The 17,044-nt window shown below is 36.1% G+C and overlaps 2 protein-coding genes across 7 annotated transcripts in view; both read left to right on the forward strand.

Moving 5' to 3' along the window:
• The window catches only part of SS18L1 (SS18L1 subunit of BAF chromatin remodeling complex), a 259,676-nt gene that overhangs the window by 220,741 nt on the left and 21,891 nt on the right, over positions 1-17,044 (forward strand). The window lies entirely within an intron of this gene.
• OSBPL2 (oxysterol binding protein like 2) overlaps positions 1-17,044 on the forward strand; it is a 122,052-nt gene that overhangs the window by 1,005 nt on the left and 104,003 nt on the right. The window contains exon 2 of one of the 6 annotated variants that reach the window (XM_069072536.1): positions 10,253-10,296. The exons of the other annotated variants lie outside the window; for them this stretch is intronic. The gene's annotated coding sequence lies outside the window, so the exon portion shown is untranslated. The remainder of the gene's footprint in view (positions 1-10,252; positions 10,297-17,044) is intronic. 6 annotated transcript variants of the gene reach the window in all.

Here is a 17,044-nt window from a genome sequence, read left to right on the forward strand (position 1 = left end):
TCTTGTCATTTATGCTTCTGTTCAAGTAAGTAGTTGCTTATTTCCAATGGGAGTATTATTACTTCCCTATTGTCAGTGGGATTTCACCTTTATACAAGTCAGAAACTTGTGTTCTTGTGTTTTCTGTGAAGATTAGTTGTTCATATACAAGTGCTTTGAAGGTCACCGAATCATTGTTTAGATGCGAAAAGCTGTGTATTTCTACATATAGGTTTATACCTCATCTTCAGTAGATAGACATTTTAATTTATTTTGGATAACAGTTATAATACACCAAGTTTGCCTCTGAAATAAATTCCTAACAAATACATTCCAGTCAGTGACTATAATTGGAAAAAAATATATATCTTTCAGTACTTTCCTTCCTTAAAATATTTAACTTTTGCACAAGGATGAAATACGGGCCATTTTACATTTACATTTCTTCCTTGAAAGACTGATACCTTGCTCCTCACAAGCACAAACCAGTTGGGAAATGAACTTTTTCCATTTTGAAGTAAGGTTAAGGGAATTTGTACTGTTTATACTCTATTGATTTAACTCAACCATGAAGTCACTTTTCAAATTCTTCCCAAGGAGATAACGAAGGGGAAAAACTTGTTTTAAATCGTGATTATCTTTAGCTTTTTTCCCTCTCCATTTCAGTTGTCTTAAGAATTTTAAAATTTTGAAGTGTCTAATCTAATTTCAGGAAGAATATTCAAACCTCCCCACTTAAATTTCAGTCCTCAAGAGGAAGAAGATGACTTTTATATTTATAGAATTTAGGAAAGGGGAGTTAAACTAATTACAAAATAATTTTGTAGTGATTTAATCAAGGAGATTAAAAAATAATTGTCGAAGACATACCAATAAACAAGTACTTATTAAATGCCTACTATGTGCCGGGTACAATATATCCTAAATGCTGAGATTACAAAGAAAAAAATTAAAAGTCCCCTTCCTCAATGAGCTTAAATTTTTTCCAAGGGAAACACCATGTATCCATGAAAGTAAATACAATATATAATAAGTAGATACAAGGTAATGGAGAGGGGTACCCCACCTACCCCCCACTCTTAGGAGGTGACTTTTAAGCTGGTCTTTAAAACAAGCTAGAGATTCTTCGAAGATGTAGTAAGGAAAGAGTGCATTCCAGGCTTGAGTTAAAGGCACAGAGATGGAAAATGGAATGTTGTGTATGAGGAATAGTAAATAAGCTTGTTTGTCTGGAATGTAGGGTATGTGTGGGGAAATTATGTGTAAGCCTAGAAAGGTAGGCTGGAGCCAGATTGTGAAGAACTTTAGATGACAAATAGAGGAATTTGCATTTTATCTGAGATAATTGGGAGCTGTTTGAGTCTTTTGAGGAGTCTTCTGAATAGAGAAGGGATGTAGCCAGACTTGTGCTTTGGAATGTCATTTTGGCAACTGTGTAGAGGCTGGATTGGAGGGGAGAGACTGGCAACAGGAAGATCAATTTTAATAGTTCAGATGAGAGGTTATTAAAGCCTAAACTGGGATGATGGCCTTGTTAAGAGAGAGGAGAGAGATGTGAAGGATAGAATCAACGATATTTGGCAATTGGTTGGATATAGTGGAATAAGGGAGAGTGAAGATAATAAGATTTATATAGAATTTTAAGGTTTGCAAAGTGCTGTACGTTTCTTACCTCATTTGACCAAGGATGACTCAGAGGTTGGGAATCTGAAGTGACTGGGAGGATGGTGATGTCCTTGATGGAAATAGAGAAGCTAAGAGGAGTGGATTAAAAAAATGTTAATTTCATAGGAAACCAAGATTATATTTTCTGATTAACATTCAAAATGAACATTGTTCTGGGATCCAGGAGATATTAGAAAATCATTTTACTTTTGAATTTGTTGTACATCCATAAAGTTAGATTAATAATATAAAGAAGGCAAATTTAGATTAACATATGAAAACTTTTTGGGGATAGAAGTGATCTAAGAAATTTAATTTATTATCACTTTCCTTGAATGTTCATAGTTTATGATATATACCTCCTTAATTGGAGAGACTGGGATGAGGTAAGAAAAGTTTCTGAACTTGGGGACCTAGGCTTGATTTCTGCCTTTGATTTCAACTTTGTGACCATGGAGTTTCTTAACTTTTCTGAGTCTTAGTTTCCCTACCTGTGAACCTGGGATAATACTTGTAGCACCTAGCTTGAATGGATTGTTGTGAAGATCAAATAAGAGCATATATATAGTATATATATATATTATATATAAAAATTAATATATATAAATATAATTATATTTATATAATTTATATATTTTTATATTTACATTATTTTATATATTATATTATTTATATTATATATAATTTATATAAAAATAAATTTATATATATATTTTTGGAGAGGGGAAGTGTAGTGGCAAGCACCCCAAGCGTCCTCAGGGTCGCTCCCAACACAGGTTCTTAGATCTGCTTTGTTAAAGGAAAGCAACTCAAAATGGGTTAACAAGCTTACTTTAATCAGTCAAACATGTATTGTTTACCTAGTTCAGGGGAAAGAGGTCAGCACCCCGAACTTCAGAATATACAGACAGAATTGTCAAGACAGAAACAGATTAAGTAGACAGATTTCAAACTGTCCAATCATTACATCCATACCCAATCAACATCTGGGTTTCAACATCTGGGTTTTTCAAAGCCGAGGGGGGCTCTCAGATCAAATCACAGAACACTTCTGAAAGTGAGCCCCAAAACAAAGCTACACATCAGGGCTTATATAGCTTTCTCCTGGCTCAGAGAATGTAACAACCTTATTGACTCACTGGCCAATCAAGAAGTATCTATTGAAAAACAAGCCTCCCACCCCAGGCTCCAGGTGCACTTTAGCCTAGGGGCAGGGAAGATCTTTAAAATTTACATTCCCATTACAGGAAGGTAGGGCAGTTGGGGTTGTGACTTCCCCAAGGTCACATGGCTAGTAAGTATTCAGTGTCTGAGGCTGAATTTGAACACAGGTCCTCCTAACTCCAGGGCTGTTGCTTTATTAACTGCTCCATCTAGCCGCCCCAAGAGCTTATATTTAAGGTATTTTCAAGCTATATAAATGCCATCTAGTAGTACTGTAAACTGAAACTTTCTTTCATATCCTGTCCTTTTAACTCAAGACTACAGTTTCCCTTTCAAAATTTATTTTTTAGAAGTTTAGACATTATTGAATCTTCGAACTAGTACTATTTCATTGTGAACAAAATATTTTCTTTCCAAAATAAGCAACTAGTTATTTTTGTTTGTGGGTTTTGTTTTGTTTTTACTTTAATGACTCTGTGTTTACACAAAAGTTTTGTTTCTTCCAAAACATGGTAAATAGATGTATTCTTCTGGGTATCTAGAATATTTGCCCCGATGAGTAGTTTGTCGGTGGGAATGATTTTAATTTGTAACTAGTGGCCCAGAACCAAAGCTTTGTAACCACCCAGAACTGAAACTTTGGGTTTATGTGGACTGGGTTCAGTAGTGGAGACTTGTCAGTCACACTCTTTCCTTTGTGAACATTATAGTTTGGCTGGTGTCTAGGCCTCTGGAGAAAATATTAAGGGCCTTTCAGACTAGAACTCAAGAAACCCTCAAAGATAAAATAGACTTTATTTTTCAGGGGGACCCTTTGCCTTCTCCCAAAAAATAAAGGACTTGAACCTGAGCCCATACACTATCAAAAGAATTTTTTTCCTTTTCAGTAAGCCTCCATCTCCTCTCCCTCTACCCAGTCCCTCCTCCCATTATAAGTATATAGCCATGTAGATTTATAGTACTACTCTGGGGTTGAGCTTCCCTATCTTTCCTATCAAAAGCTCCTGTTAGCACTTTTCTTAGACCTGCAAAGTCCACATTACAGTGTTAGTAAAGGGCAAGATCCAGGATTGATTCCTCATGTGGTTCATCTTTGCTGTTTTGTAGCTTTTACTTGATACAAGAACAAAGCTTTGTCCACACAGCCTTCACCTCTCACTTGTCCTATTGCAATAGTCTCCTTCTTCATCTCCCTGCCTCTAGTCTCTCCCCTCTGAGATTCATACTCCACACAGTTCCCAAAATGATCTGAAAACATTGGTGTGACCAAGCCACTTCCCTGCTCAATTTCAGTGGCATCCTGTTGCCTCTAGGATAAAATACAAGTTTTCAACTTGTTCTGGTCTACCTTTCCAGAGTTAGTTTCACATTACTCTCCTTTACATACCTTATTTTCCAGCCAATTGGCCTCCTTGATCTCCATATTCCATCTTTCATTTGAGTGAATTATCCTTCATACTTAAAATACCCTTTGTCCTCAACTGTATCTTTAGACTAATTCTTAGCTTCCTTCAAGGTTAACTCAGGTGCCGCCTTATTTGGGAAGCCTTTCCTGCCCCTCCCAAGGGGGGGCCCCGTTTTAATTTTCTTACTTCCTTAAATTATGTTGTATTTATTCCTCTTTAAATGTATCTCTCAAAAATATTTGACCACCTTGAGGACAAGCACCATTTTCCCCCTTTTGGCTTTGTATCCCACTGCTTAGCACAGTCACTTGCATATAGTAAGTACTAAATAAATACTTATTTGATTCACTTGTATTCAGAATGCTTGGATTAAAAACATGACATTATCTAGGAATTTCATTTGTACCTCCAACTTTCTCTGAGCCCTCATGGTCTCCATGGAGAGACTTCATAAAAGCTGAGATTTCTGTGTATAATCCTCTTCTAATCCTCTTTCAACTCTACTTCTCTCCACCTTTCTAACTTTTCTTTAAAGGCCAAGTAGAAAGTATTATCTTCAGCACCAGTGAGATGTTAATTGGGATGACTTTCGAACTTTAGAGATGTGGGGTTAGCTCAGTAGCATTCAGGATGAGGAAAGTTCACATCTTGTCAAAGAGATAGTTTTTGGTGTTGAGGTCAGAACAAAAGTCTCACCTATGTTAAGGAGAAGCATTTGTTGATTATCCATGCACCAGTTTCAGTGATAGTGAATGGAAATACAAAAATAAAACAAAGCAAAAATAGTCTCAACTTACATGAACTGATACAGTTGTAAAGTGAGCAGAACCAAGAGAATATTGTACACAGTAACAGCAGTATTGTTCATGAAGAATTGTGAATGATTTAGCCATTCTCAGTGATCCAAGACAATGAAAAATCATCATGAAAAATACTGTCACCTCCAGTGAAAAGAACTGATATCACCTGTATTCTCACTGAAGCATCTCTCTCTTTCTTTTTCTTTCTCTTTCTCCTTCCTTCTTTCCTGCATGAAATGACCAGTATGGAAGTGTTTTTACGTGATTGCACATTTATGACCTGTATCAAATTGCCTACTGTCTCAGGGAGGGAGTGATAGAATTTAGAATTCAAAACAGTAAAATAAAGGATGTTAAAGATTGTTTTTCCATGTAATTGGGGAAAAAATAAAATATTTAAAACTAAAAAAAATAGTCTCTATTTATGGAGCTGACAGAATTAATAAAATATTAGCCTTTTCAAGGAAATCTCTCCTCTTTAAGGATATGCAAGAGAGATTTATGAATACTTTACCAGTCCCCTCCTAGGCATAATCTCTACAGTTATGACTCAACATTTAATAAGTACTTACTATGTACAAAGTGATTTTCCTAAAAGTGCAGCTCTGGTATCCCTTCTCCCCACCCCTTTCCCCATGCAATAAACTCTGGTGCCTTCCTCTTACCTGCAGAACTAAATATAAAGTCTTCTGTTTAACCCTTTATTCCCTTGTTCCTTCCTACTTTTTCAGCCTGTTTACAATTCAGTCCCTCCACAAATTCTAGACTTCAGTTAACACTGGTGCTTGGTACTGTCTCCTGACTCATGTTTGCCTTTGCTTGGTTGCCTTCCATGTCTAGAATTTGCTCCCTCCTCACTTTTACCTCTTAACTTCTCTGATGTTCTTCAAGACTTAGCTCAGATCCCTTCTTCTGTAAAAGCCTTTCCTGCTCCCTGCTGCTAATGCCTTCTTTTTTTCTGATTCTCTTCCCCTTTGTTAATACCTTCTTTTTGAAATTACTTTCCATATAATATATCTCCCCTTTCCCCAGTTAGAATTTGAGCTTCTTGAGGGCAGGGACAATCTTTTCATCTTTCTTTGTATTCCACCCATTAGCACACTGTCTAGAACATAGTAAGTGCTTAATGAATGCTTATTAAAGTCCACAGTACTAGTGGAGTTTCACTGTGCTTTGCCTATACTGTGCGCTATTTGTTCCTTTTAGATGAAGGTGAGAGTTGGAAGATCAGTGGAAATGGAATATATATGTTTTGATCAGTAATGGTATTATATATTCAATTTTGAAAGAATTTAATAGAGTTAAATATTACTTAGCATATATCTCTTGTTCACCTTTGGAAAAAGGGAGAAGTAGGAGGTAACATCATTTAATGATTTTTAGCTAATGTTATTCAAATAATAACACTTGAATGTTTGCAAAGAGCTTTCTTCACGGTAATCCATTCTTCATAATAAAGCCATTTTCTTGTACAAAATCGTCAAAGGATATGAACAAGAAGTTTTCAGAGAAAGAAATCCTAGCTTTTGGTAGCCATGTGAAAAAAATATTATAAGTCTAATAACAGAAATGTGCATTTCTAATAACAGAAATGAAATTTTAAAAACTCTTGAGACTCTACCTCATACCTATCAGTTTAACATACTGACACTCAGTTGGTAGAACCATGAATTGTTTATCATGCCCAAAGTCACTAAACTGTGCATAGCCTTTTTCTGCATTTGGCAGTGAAGTTTTTATTCCCTAATACATGGTCAGTTTTTGCATAGGTGCCATTTACTGCTCAGGAAAAGTTATATTCCTTTCTATTCACATTTTTCTTCAGAGGTTTGTCATATCTAACTTTTCTAAAATTCTATTCATCTCTTTAACTTTCTTGTTTATTTTTTGGTTAGATTTAGCTGGCTCTGAGAAGGAAAAGTTGAGGTCCCCCACTAGTATAGTTTTACTGTCTGTTTCCTCCTATAACTCATTTAATGTTTCCTTTCAAGAATCTGGATTGTATATGATTTGGTGCATATATGTTTAGTATTGCTATTACTTCATTGTCTATGTTACCTTTTAGCAAATTATAGTTTCCTTGTTTATCTCTTTTAATTAGATCTATTTTTGCTTTTACTTTGTCTGAGGCCCATAGCCTTTGAATATACTACTACTAGGCTTACACCCTAACAATATCAAGAAAGAAGAAAAAGACTTACGTGACAAAAAAGAAAATTGACAGTTGTTGGAAAGGCTGTGTGAAGACTAATGTAATGTACATTTGGTGAAACCATGAATTGTTTATTGTCCCCAAAGTGGCATATCAGTGCATAGCCTTTGACCTAATGATAGTACTACTAGGCTTATACCCTAAAGATACTAAGAAGAAATTGACCAATATGTACAAAAATATAGCAGCACTGTTTTCCTTTTTATTAAGTTTTTTAAAAATTTTGAACTTAATACCCTAAAAAGGGTATTTCCATATATGTAGTAGAACTGAAAAAGCTTACACATGAAACTGTGAATCTGTTATGTCCAGCTTGCTTTTCTTTTTAAATATGTAAGTTCAACATATAGCTTTTAAAGCTGTTTGATTTGTCCCTAATTCTACCCTCATTTCTGCCTTATTCTGTGTATTTAAAAAAAATGTGTTTCAGTGACCCTTCTTGTTTCCTTGTCTTCCTCCCTCCCTTTCTTCTCCCCTCTTTTCTCTCCCATTCTGCCTCTTAAATTGGGGGGGGGAATAAAAAAAAAGCCTATGTAACAAATATGTATAGTCAAGACAGATTCCTTCATTGGTTGTATCTGAAAAATACATCTTTTTTATTTATGAAAAATATCTTGAGTCCATCACAACTGTCAGTAGGTAGATAGTATGCTTTATCCTCAGTCCTTAGGAATTACGATTGGTCATTGATTATAGATTTCAAGTCTTCCAAAGTTTTCTTTATAGTGTTGGCATCATTGTATACATTGTTTTTCCAGTTTTGCTTACTTTACTCTGTACCAGTTCATTCAAGTCTTCCTGGTTTTCTCTAAAACCATCCCTTTTGTCATTTTTTACAGGGCAGTAATATTCTATTATATTCATATACCATAATTTGCTTATCCATTTCCCAATTGATAGATACCTCTTTAGTTTTTGGTTCTTTACTATAATAAAAATAATTTATAGCATCTATATGATATATAGATTATATATAATATAAATAAGAACGAGCATCCATAGTTACTGAGGTAACTAGATGTCTCAGTGGATAGAGCACTGGTCTGGAGTCCTGAGTCTAAATCTGGCCTCAGACACTTATTAACTGTGTGACCCTGGGCAAGTAAACCTCTGTTTGCCGTAATGCACTGGAGAAGGAAATGGCAAACCACTCCAGTATCTTTGCCAAGAAAACTCCATACAGGGTCACAAAGAGTCAGACACAACTGAATGACTGAACAACAATGTGAACTAATAAAGAGTTGAGTGAGCAGAATCAAGAGAATGATTTTATACAATGACTACAATATTGTAAGGAAAAACAACTTAATTAACTTAAGAACTCTGATCAGTGCAATACCAAAAATGACTCCTAGGTCAGAGGAAAAAGTATGTTACTCATATTCTGACAGAATGGTGATAAATTCTAGATGTAGAATGAGACATTTTTAGAGATTTGCAGTGTTTTGTTTTCCTTGATCATTCTTACTTGTTACATGGGAGAATTTGTTTTTAATTAAGAGGAAAGTTTGGGAGTTAATATGAGTGGTTGGCATAGTGATACCAAAAGGAAAAGAAATGAAAGAAAAGAGGATTATTACTTTTTTCTCTGTTATTTTTTAGTTTACATCATTCATTTCCACAATATTTTGAGTTACAAATTTTCTCCCCATTTTTCCCCTACCCACTATCCCAAAATATCGATTCCACTGAATATCCCCTCCCCCAATCTGCTCTCTCCTATATCTTCCCCCATCCCCTCTCTGACTTTCCAGTAGGGCATGGTGGATCTCTATGCCCCAGTGCCTGTATATCTTATTTCCCAGTTGCATGTAAAGTAATAGTAATAATAGTATGTATATATATAATTTAAAAAAACATTTGATTTTAAAACTTTGAATTCCAGATTCTTTCCCTTCCTCCCTTGTCACCCACCCTTACAGGGAAGATAAGATAAAAGAGGATTATTGAAGCATTTAAAAAAAAACATACAAAAGTAAACAGAAAGTTCAGAGGAGGACAGACAAGCAAGATAGCTTTGACAGCAATGTTTTGAATTTATTCTATACTTTTTTTTAAAAAGCTATACATAATAAATATGTGTTGTGTTCCTTGTATATGGAAACATTTATATTTATTGGTATTTGTCACATTCAGTGTAGCATATCATCTGGAGCTGCTCACCTGACCCCCATTTTCACTGAAAAACTATGTCCCCAGCAGGTGACTGCTGCTTCTCCCCTCAGAATCCCCCAGACTAGGGATTTCTAAGGAGATAGTTAGGTGTCTTTTTAATGCTTATAGCTCATGAACCCTCATTGGGTTGCTTCTCCTATTGATTATCAATTGATAACAATTAAACAGATTCATTTAGCTTTTAGAAATGACTACTAAAAATGGAATAGTAAGAAGAATTAATACAAACATTTCCCCACACTGCCCCACTAGGCACTCTCCCACAAATATATAAAGTGTCCAAGGAAACATGGGCTCAAACTTAGAACAATGTGGCAAAGGGGCCAACAGTTACTGGAATTATTTTTGTTTGAAATGTTTTTCTCCTCTTTGTGGGACATCCATGAAGTTCTCCTAAGTCTAGTCTAGTTTCCTCTGGGCTCCTTGTAGAATCTTGAAACCAACTTTCTCCAAAATGTCTATCTTGTCCTTAGTTCCTGATGAAAACACTGACACTAGCTACTCTAGGGATGCTGCAAGAACATGAATAGGCAGTCTAAAACCTAGGCTTTTCAAAGTTTGTTGTCATACTGTATTCAAGGCCCAGATGTCTGGGCCAGACATCTGAATACTAGGGTCCAAACTGAATTACTGTGTCATAGAAGACCTACCAGGCATAACAAGGCACTAGTTTAATGCCTCAGATTCGGTAGAAATATTCTCATGTATTAAAGATACCAGAGATGGAGTATTTTACAACTTTTAAGTCAGGTGGAGTGATTGATCCTGTTGATCCTTGCATAGCAATAAGAAAAAAATTTAAAATAATCCTGTGAAATAAGTAGCACAAATATTGTTTTCACGTGTTTCAGATGATGAATTTGAGTCTCAGGGGTGATTTGCCTATGGCCAGACAGTAAGTAAACTTTTTTTTTTCATTTTTCAAATGCTTTATTAACTTCTGCTTTACATCATTCATTTCCGACAGATTTTGAGTTACAAATTTTCTCCCTGTTTTTCCCCAAAATAGCAGTCTTATAGGATATCCCCTCCTTCAATCTGCTCTCTCCCATATCTTCTCCCATACCCCCTTCGACTTTTCCAGTAGGGCAGGTGGATCTCTATGTCCAGTGCCTGTATAACTTATTTCCCAATTACATGTAAAATAGTATTGTGTATGTATATATATATATATATATATATATATTTTTTTTTTAAACATTTGATTTTAAAACTTTGAATTTCAGATTCATTCTCTTCTTCCCTTGTCACCCACCCTTACTGGGAAGATAAGCAATTCAGTATAGGTTATACATGTGTAGCTAATGAAAAACATTAACATAATAGATATATTGTAAAAGACTGACTATATTTCCCTCCCTCCTATCCCACCTCCCGCTTGTTCTATTCTCTACTTTGATCCCATCCCTTTTTGAAAGTGGGTGCTTCCAACTTCCCCCCAGCCTGCCCTTCCTTCCATCATCCCCCTTCTCATCCCCTTCCCCCCTACTCTCTTGTAGGGTAAGATACCCTATTTAGTGTGTATGTCATTCCCTCCCAAGCCAAATTCAATGAGAATAAGGTTGATCCATTCCCTTTTGCCTTCCTATTCTTCCCCTCCATTGTAACCATTTTCCCTTGCCTCTTCTATATGAGATAGTTTACACCATCCTGTCTCTCCCCATCTCCTCTCATTATATTCCTCTCTCACCTCTTGATTTCACCTTTTAAGTATCATCCCTTCCTATTCAATTGGTCCTGTGCCCTCTATCTATGTATACTTGTAAACATATATACACACATTCACATATGTTTTTATACTCCCATGTACACTCTGATATAGACATATATATATATATATATACATATATATGTATTTCTATTCCCTTCAACTGTTTTCATACTGAGAAAAGTTTCATCAGTTACAATGATTATTTTTCCATGTAGGCATGTTAATAGTTCAACTTTGATAAGTTCCTTATGATTTCTTTTCCCTGTTTAGCTTCTCATGCTTCTTTTGCTCCTTGTATCTGAATGTCAAAGTTTTCTATTCAACTCTGGTTTTTTTCATCAATAATACTTGAAAGTCCTCTATTCCACTGAATGACCCTATTTCCCCCTGAAACATAATACTCAGTTTTGCTGGGTAGGTGATTTTTGGTTTTAATCCCAACTCCTTTGACCTACTGAATATCACATTCCAAGCCCTTTGATCCCTCAGTGTAGAAGCTGCCAGATCCTGAGTTATCCTGATTGTGTTTCCACAATATTCAAATTATTTCTTCCTGGCTGCTTGTATTATTCACTCCTTGATCTGGGAATTTCGGAACCTGGCTATAATATTCCCAGGAGTTTTCTTTTTGGGATCTTTTTCAGGGTATGATTGGTGGATTCTTTCAACCTCTTTTTTGCCCTCTGGTTCCAAAACACCAGGACAATTTTCCTTGAGAATTTCTTGGAGGATGATTTCTAGGTTCTTTCTTTGATCATGGCTTTCAGGTAGTCCAATAATTTTTAAATTATCTCCCCTGGATCTATTTTCCAGGTCAGTGGTTTTTCCCATGAGATATTTCATTGCCTTCTATTCTTTCATTTGTTTGGATCTGTTTAACAGCATCTTGATTTCTCATAAAGTCATTAGCTTCCATTTGCTCCAGTCTAGTTCTGAAGGAATGATTCTCCTCAGTGAGCTTTTGAGATTCTTTGTCCATCTGGCAAATTTGGCTTTTTAAGGCATTCTCCTCATTGCCTTTTTGAGCCTCTTTTGCCATTTGAGTTAGTCTGTTTTTTAAGGTGTTATTTTCCTCAGTCAGGCTGTTGATTCTCATTTCATAATTTTCTTGCATCGTTCTCATTTCTCTTCCCAATTTTTCCTCCACTTCTCTTATCTGCTTCTTAAGGTCCTCTATGGCCTGTAACCAGCTGCTATTTTTCTTGGAAGCTTTTGGTGCAGGAGTTCTGACTTCACTGTCTTCCTCCTGTTCCATGCTTTGATTCTTTTTATCCCCAAAATAGGAGTCTAATGTTGGATTGCTCTGCTTGGTTTGCTTCCTTTGCCTGCTCATGTCACCACTCAGTCACTTGATTTTTGGGCTTTTTGCCACAGTAGGACTCTGCCACCAGACAGGGGTGCTTTGTTCCAAATGCTGGGGTTTTCTCAGCTGCCTGAGGTATTAGTTGGTTGCCCTCTCTGAGGTCTCCAAATGCTCTGGTAAGCTGGTCACACACCCCAGGACCTCCATCCTAGACCACAGTCCAGGTCCAAACAGGTTAAAGCAAGAGCATACCCCTCAGACTGGTTGCTTGGTCCCCCTACACTCTGCAGGCTAGGAGCTGAAGCTGCCACGTGTGGCTGTGGCTGCACCTCAACCCTCAGTGGCTTCTTGCTCCAGGGGCAAAAGCTGACGCATTCCCAACTATTAGGTCCCAAAGTCCACACTGCACTGACCTCTCACTTTGTCCTTCGCATCTATGTGTTGATAAATCTGGATCGCCACAGCTGCTGGTGATCTGGAGTCCCTCCTGCATGTGGCTGGTCAGGCCCTCCCTGGGGCTAAAACCTCAGGGTGGGACTGGGCTCAGCTCCCAGAGCACTGTGCCTGCCTGCTGGGCTGTCCTCAGTGGGAGGTTAGCTTCTTTGTGTCATTTTGTGGGTTCTGTAGCTCCAAAGTTTGTTTAGCATCCCCTTTTACATGAATTGGTGAGGTGGTGGTAGCTGGAGCCAGGAGGAGGTCCTGTTTCTACTCTGCCATCTTGACTCTGCCCCTGTAAACTTCTGATATGAGACAGTCTCAAGTTCTTTGACTCCAAGTCTGTTATTATTATTTTTTTTTTGTAAAGCAATTGGGGTTAAGTAACTTGCTCAAGGTTACACGGCCAGGTGTTTCTGGGCGGGTGCTAAGTGTCTGAGCCTGGATTTGATCCCCAGGTCATCCCGACACTGGGGCCGGTGCTCTTACTCGCTGTGCTACCTGGTCGCCCCTCAAGTCTGTTATTCTTTACCTTATTGCCAGTTAGGTAAAACATTGTGGTTAGTGGAAAAAAATAATGAATTTGGAATAAGAGGATTAGGGTTCCAATTCTGTAGCTCTGCTACTTGTTGTGAAGCCTTGAGAAAAACACTGTTTTTCCTCTGTAAATGAAGGGATTGGAATAGACTAGCAATTCTTAACCTGGTGACCATGAACTTGTTTAAAAATAATAATTCAATAATTATGTTTCAATGTAATTGGTTTTCTTAGTCATTCTATGTATTTTTTTCTTAAGCTTTTAAAAACATGCGGAAAAGGGTCAGTATACTTTTCTAAACTATCAGAGGGGTTCATGACACACAAAAGGTTAAGAACCCCTGGACTAGAGGATCTCTGAAGTGACTTCTAGATCTAAAATGTTATGATTCTGTGAAGGTAATATGTAAAGACTGATTTTATTTAACAATGTAGTGAGTATTATAGTTTAAAAAATTTTCCCATGCAGGGATATATCTTTTTGTGTCTTATCCTTGTGCCCAGCCAGAAAACTTACCAACTCAATTCCACAAGTACTCATTAAATATATGCTACGTGTAAGACACTGTAAGTCTCAGATACCTGTTAAAAGATGATTTATTACCAAACTTTGTATTGTATTTCACTGATTTCTTTTTATTATATAAGGAAAAATAATTTAGAATTAATGCAATACAAACTTCAGATATAGAGCTAGAAAGGACCTCAGTGGTCTGATCCAAGTTGAGGAAACCAAAGCTAGAGAGATTAAGTAACTTGTCCAGGAAGTTAATGGAAGATATAAAATTTAAACTCAGGTTCCCAGACTCCCTATCTTGTTGTCTTTCCAGTGTATCATGATTCAAAACTGAACATTCTTTGAAAATCACTTCTTAAATAGTAGTTTAAAAAATCTGTCTAATTATTTTTTGATATTTTTGATAACCTCTCATATTTTCTTTCTTTTGTAATTACCCTATAACTGAATCTTAGTGTATTCCTAAATAAATAGAAAGATTTCAATCATAAATTTCAAAAATACCTATATACTAAATATATAAGTATTCAAAAATGCACACAGTAATTCACTCTCTGAGGGATGAAAAATGTGAATATTTAAGTATGAAAGCTATTATCTTTACTTTCTTAGAAGCTAATGTTTTGAAATTTTCATTATGAAGAGACTGATAAAGAACTAATTCGGTTACCTAACAAGGAAATGCATTCTTTTGGGGATGTCAAATCAATGTAAGTTTCTTTCACTGAGAAAATTGGATAAAGGGAAGCTGGAGAACTAACACTGAAGAATGTTTTAAGAATTGTAGGAAGAGCTGAAAGGACACTTGGAGATCAGCTAGTCCAACCCTCTCATTTTGCAATTGGGGATGATGGTTCATCTGTGTTAAACATAGTTTTAAAATTTGAACTTGGAAGTATTTGTTTCTCTATTTTTTCCCTTTGCAATTTGTGGCAAAATTATCTGGGCAAACAGTATACTTACCATTGGATAAATAGAATATTATCTGCTTCTCATGGTAAAAATTAAAGTACATTTTGGTGTTAGCTAGATAAGTGATTTTTTTTTTTTTGCATCTTAGTCTTTGACTTTTCATTTCCTGAAACCCCCTTGCAGTATGCTCTGTTTCTTTTTTTTTTTCTTCCTTTTTTTTGGTCTTTATTGATTTATTTGTTTACTTTTAATTTACAAGATTCAGTTCCACAGTTCCTTGAGTTTCAAATTTTCTCTCTCCCACACCCATGGCGGCATGCAATCTAGTATAGGATCTGCAAATACTTTCACATTAGACAGGTTGTAGAGAAGGATTGTAACCAATGGAATGAACAGTGAGAAAGAGGAAATAAAACCAAACAAGAAAAAGAAAAAGAGAGCAGGTGGTTTGCTTCAATCTGCATTCAAACTCTGTTCTTTCTAGTTCTCTCTCTGAATGTAGACATCTCTTTCCATCATGAGTCTTCTGGAGTTGTCTTAGAATCTTGCATTGCTGAGAAGAGTCCAGTCTATCAAAGTTGGTCATCACACATACTATGTGTCTGTAATTGTGTACAAATTTCTTCTGGTTCTGCTCTTCTCACTCAGCATCAGTTTGTATAAGTCTTTCCAGGTAAATCTGAAGTCCATCTGCTCCTCATTTCTTACAGCACATTAGAATTGCATTACATTCATATATCACAACTTGTTTAGCCATTCCCCAATTGATGGACATCCCCTTAATTTCCAGTTCTTTGCCACCACAAAAAGAGCTGCTATAAATATTTTTGTGCATGTGGGTCTTCCTCCCACTTCTGTGATCTCTTTGGGATACAACCCTAGAAATGGTATTGCTGGTTCAAAGTGTATGCACTTATATGTACTTATTTATAGCCCTTTGGGCATAGTTCCATATTGCTCTCCAGAATGGTTGAATCAGTTCATAACTTCACCAGCAATGCATTAGTGTTCCAATTTTTCCACATCCTCTCCAGCATTTATCATTTTCCTGTTTTGTCATCTTAGCCAGTCTGACCAGTGAGATGTGGTACCTCAGAGTTGTTTTGATTTGCATTTCTCTAATCGATAGTGATTTAGAGTGTTTTTTCATAGTATGCTCTATTTCTGCTACAGTAATGAATTCTCTTGTCACTTTGTCCACTGGAAAGTCATCGATCATAAAATCATAGATATAAAATGTACAGTTAAGATGCAGTGGGATAATTTTTTTTATTTAAGGTATGTATTTTCAGCTTTACATTTAAAACTTTGAGTATAGGAAACTTACTGTTATCTACAATTTGGGACTGATGTTTGGGCTTTCAAATCTGTAATTTGGAGCATTTCTTTTTAGTTTGAAGGTAATGTCTTTAGAACTAAAGTCTGGAATGAAAATCATAAAAGAGTTGATCCTAAGACAGGAAACTTTGAAGAGGAGCCTGAGAAGTATCTTTCCTACAAGTATTGAATTTGACTCCTAGCTTATTACTGTGTGGGACACAGCACTGAGATCAGTTTAGAAACATTTTTTTAAAAAGCCCATTTTAAAAACAGCACAGCTGGGAAGTTTTTGTGTAGTAGGTTTGTGTTCTATTCCAAATGATGAAAAACAACTTGAAATATGACTATTAAAATTCAACGATGTGCTTTTTTTTTTTTTGGAGGGGGGAAGGTAGGGAAATTGGGATTAAGTGACTTGCCCAAGGTCACACAGCTAGTTTTTTGTGTTAAGTGTTGGAGGTCAAATTTGAATTCAGGTCCTCCTGACTCCAGGGCTAATGCTCTATTCACTGTGCCACCTAGCCTCCCAGAGAGTTTGCTTTTAAAAAAGAATTGAAAAAAATATAAGCTCTTTGAAGGCAAAGATAGAATATTTTTAGTTGCGCTGAAAGTTGTATGCATTTGGCAGTTAAATTAATTTTGTTTGTTTTGGCTTGTGAGACTTTTAAAAAAAATTATTACACGGAACATCTTAGCAATACAATGATTTAAAAATACAAATTATGTCTGCTTTAAATCCTGTACATTTGACACATTTTTTTTTCAGTAAGTAGTCTCTATTCATTCCCAATAATGGTAATAGTAGTCCAGTCTCATTTAGACAAGATTAAAATACTTTTTTTAATGCACACACACACATACACACATATACACTTCAGAGCAATATCACTACCCAGTAAAAAATTACA

Source organism: Petaurus breviceps, unplaced genomic scaffold (assembly GCF_028583685.1).
Source record: "Petaurus breviceps papuanus isolate PSGF00001 unplaced genomic scaffold, PetGlider_PUasm1.0 90847, whole genome shotgun sequence".
In the NCBI taxonomy this organism is placed as follows: domain Eukaryota; kingdom Metazoa; phylum Chordata; class Mammalia; order Diprotodontia; family Petauridae; genus Petaurus; species Petaurus breviceps.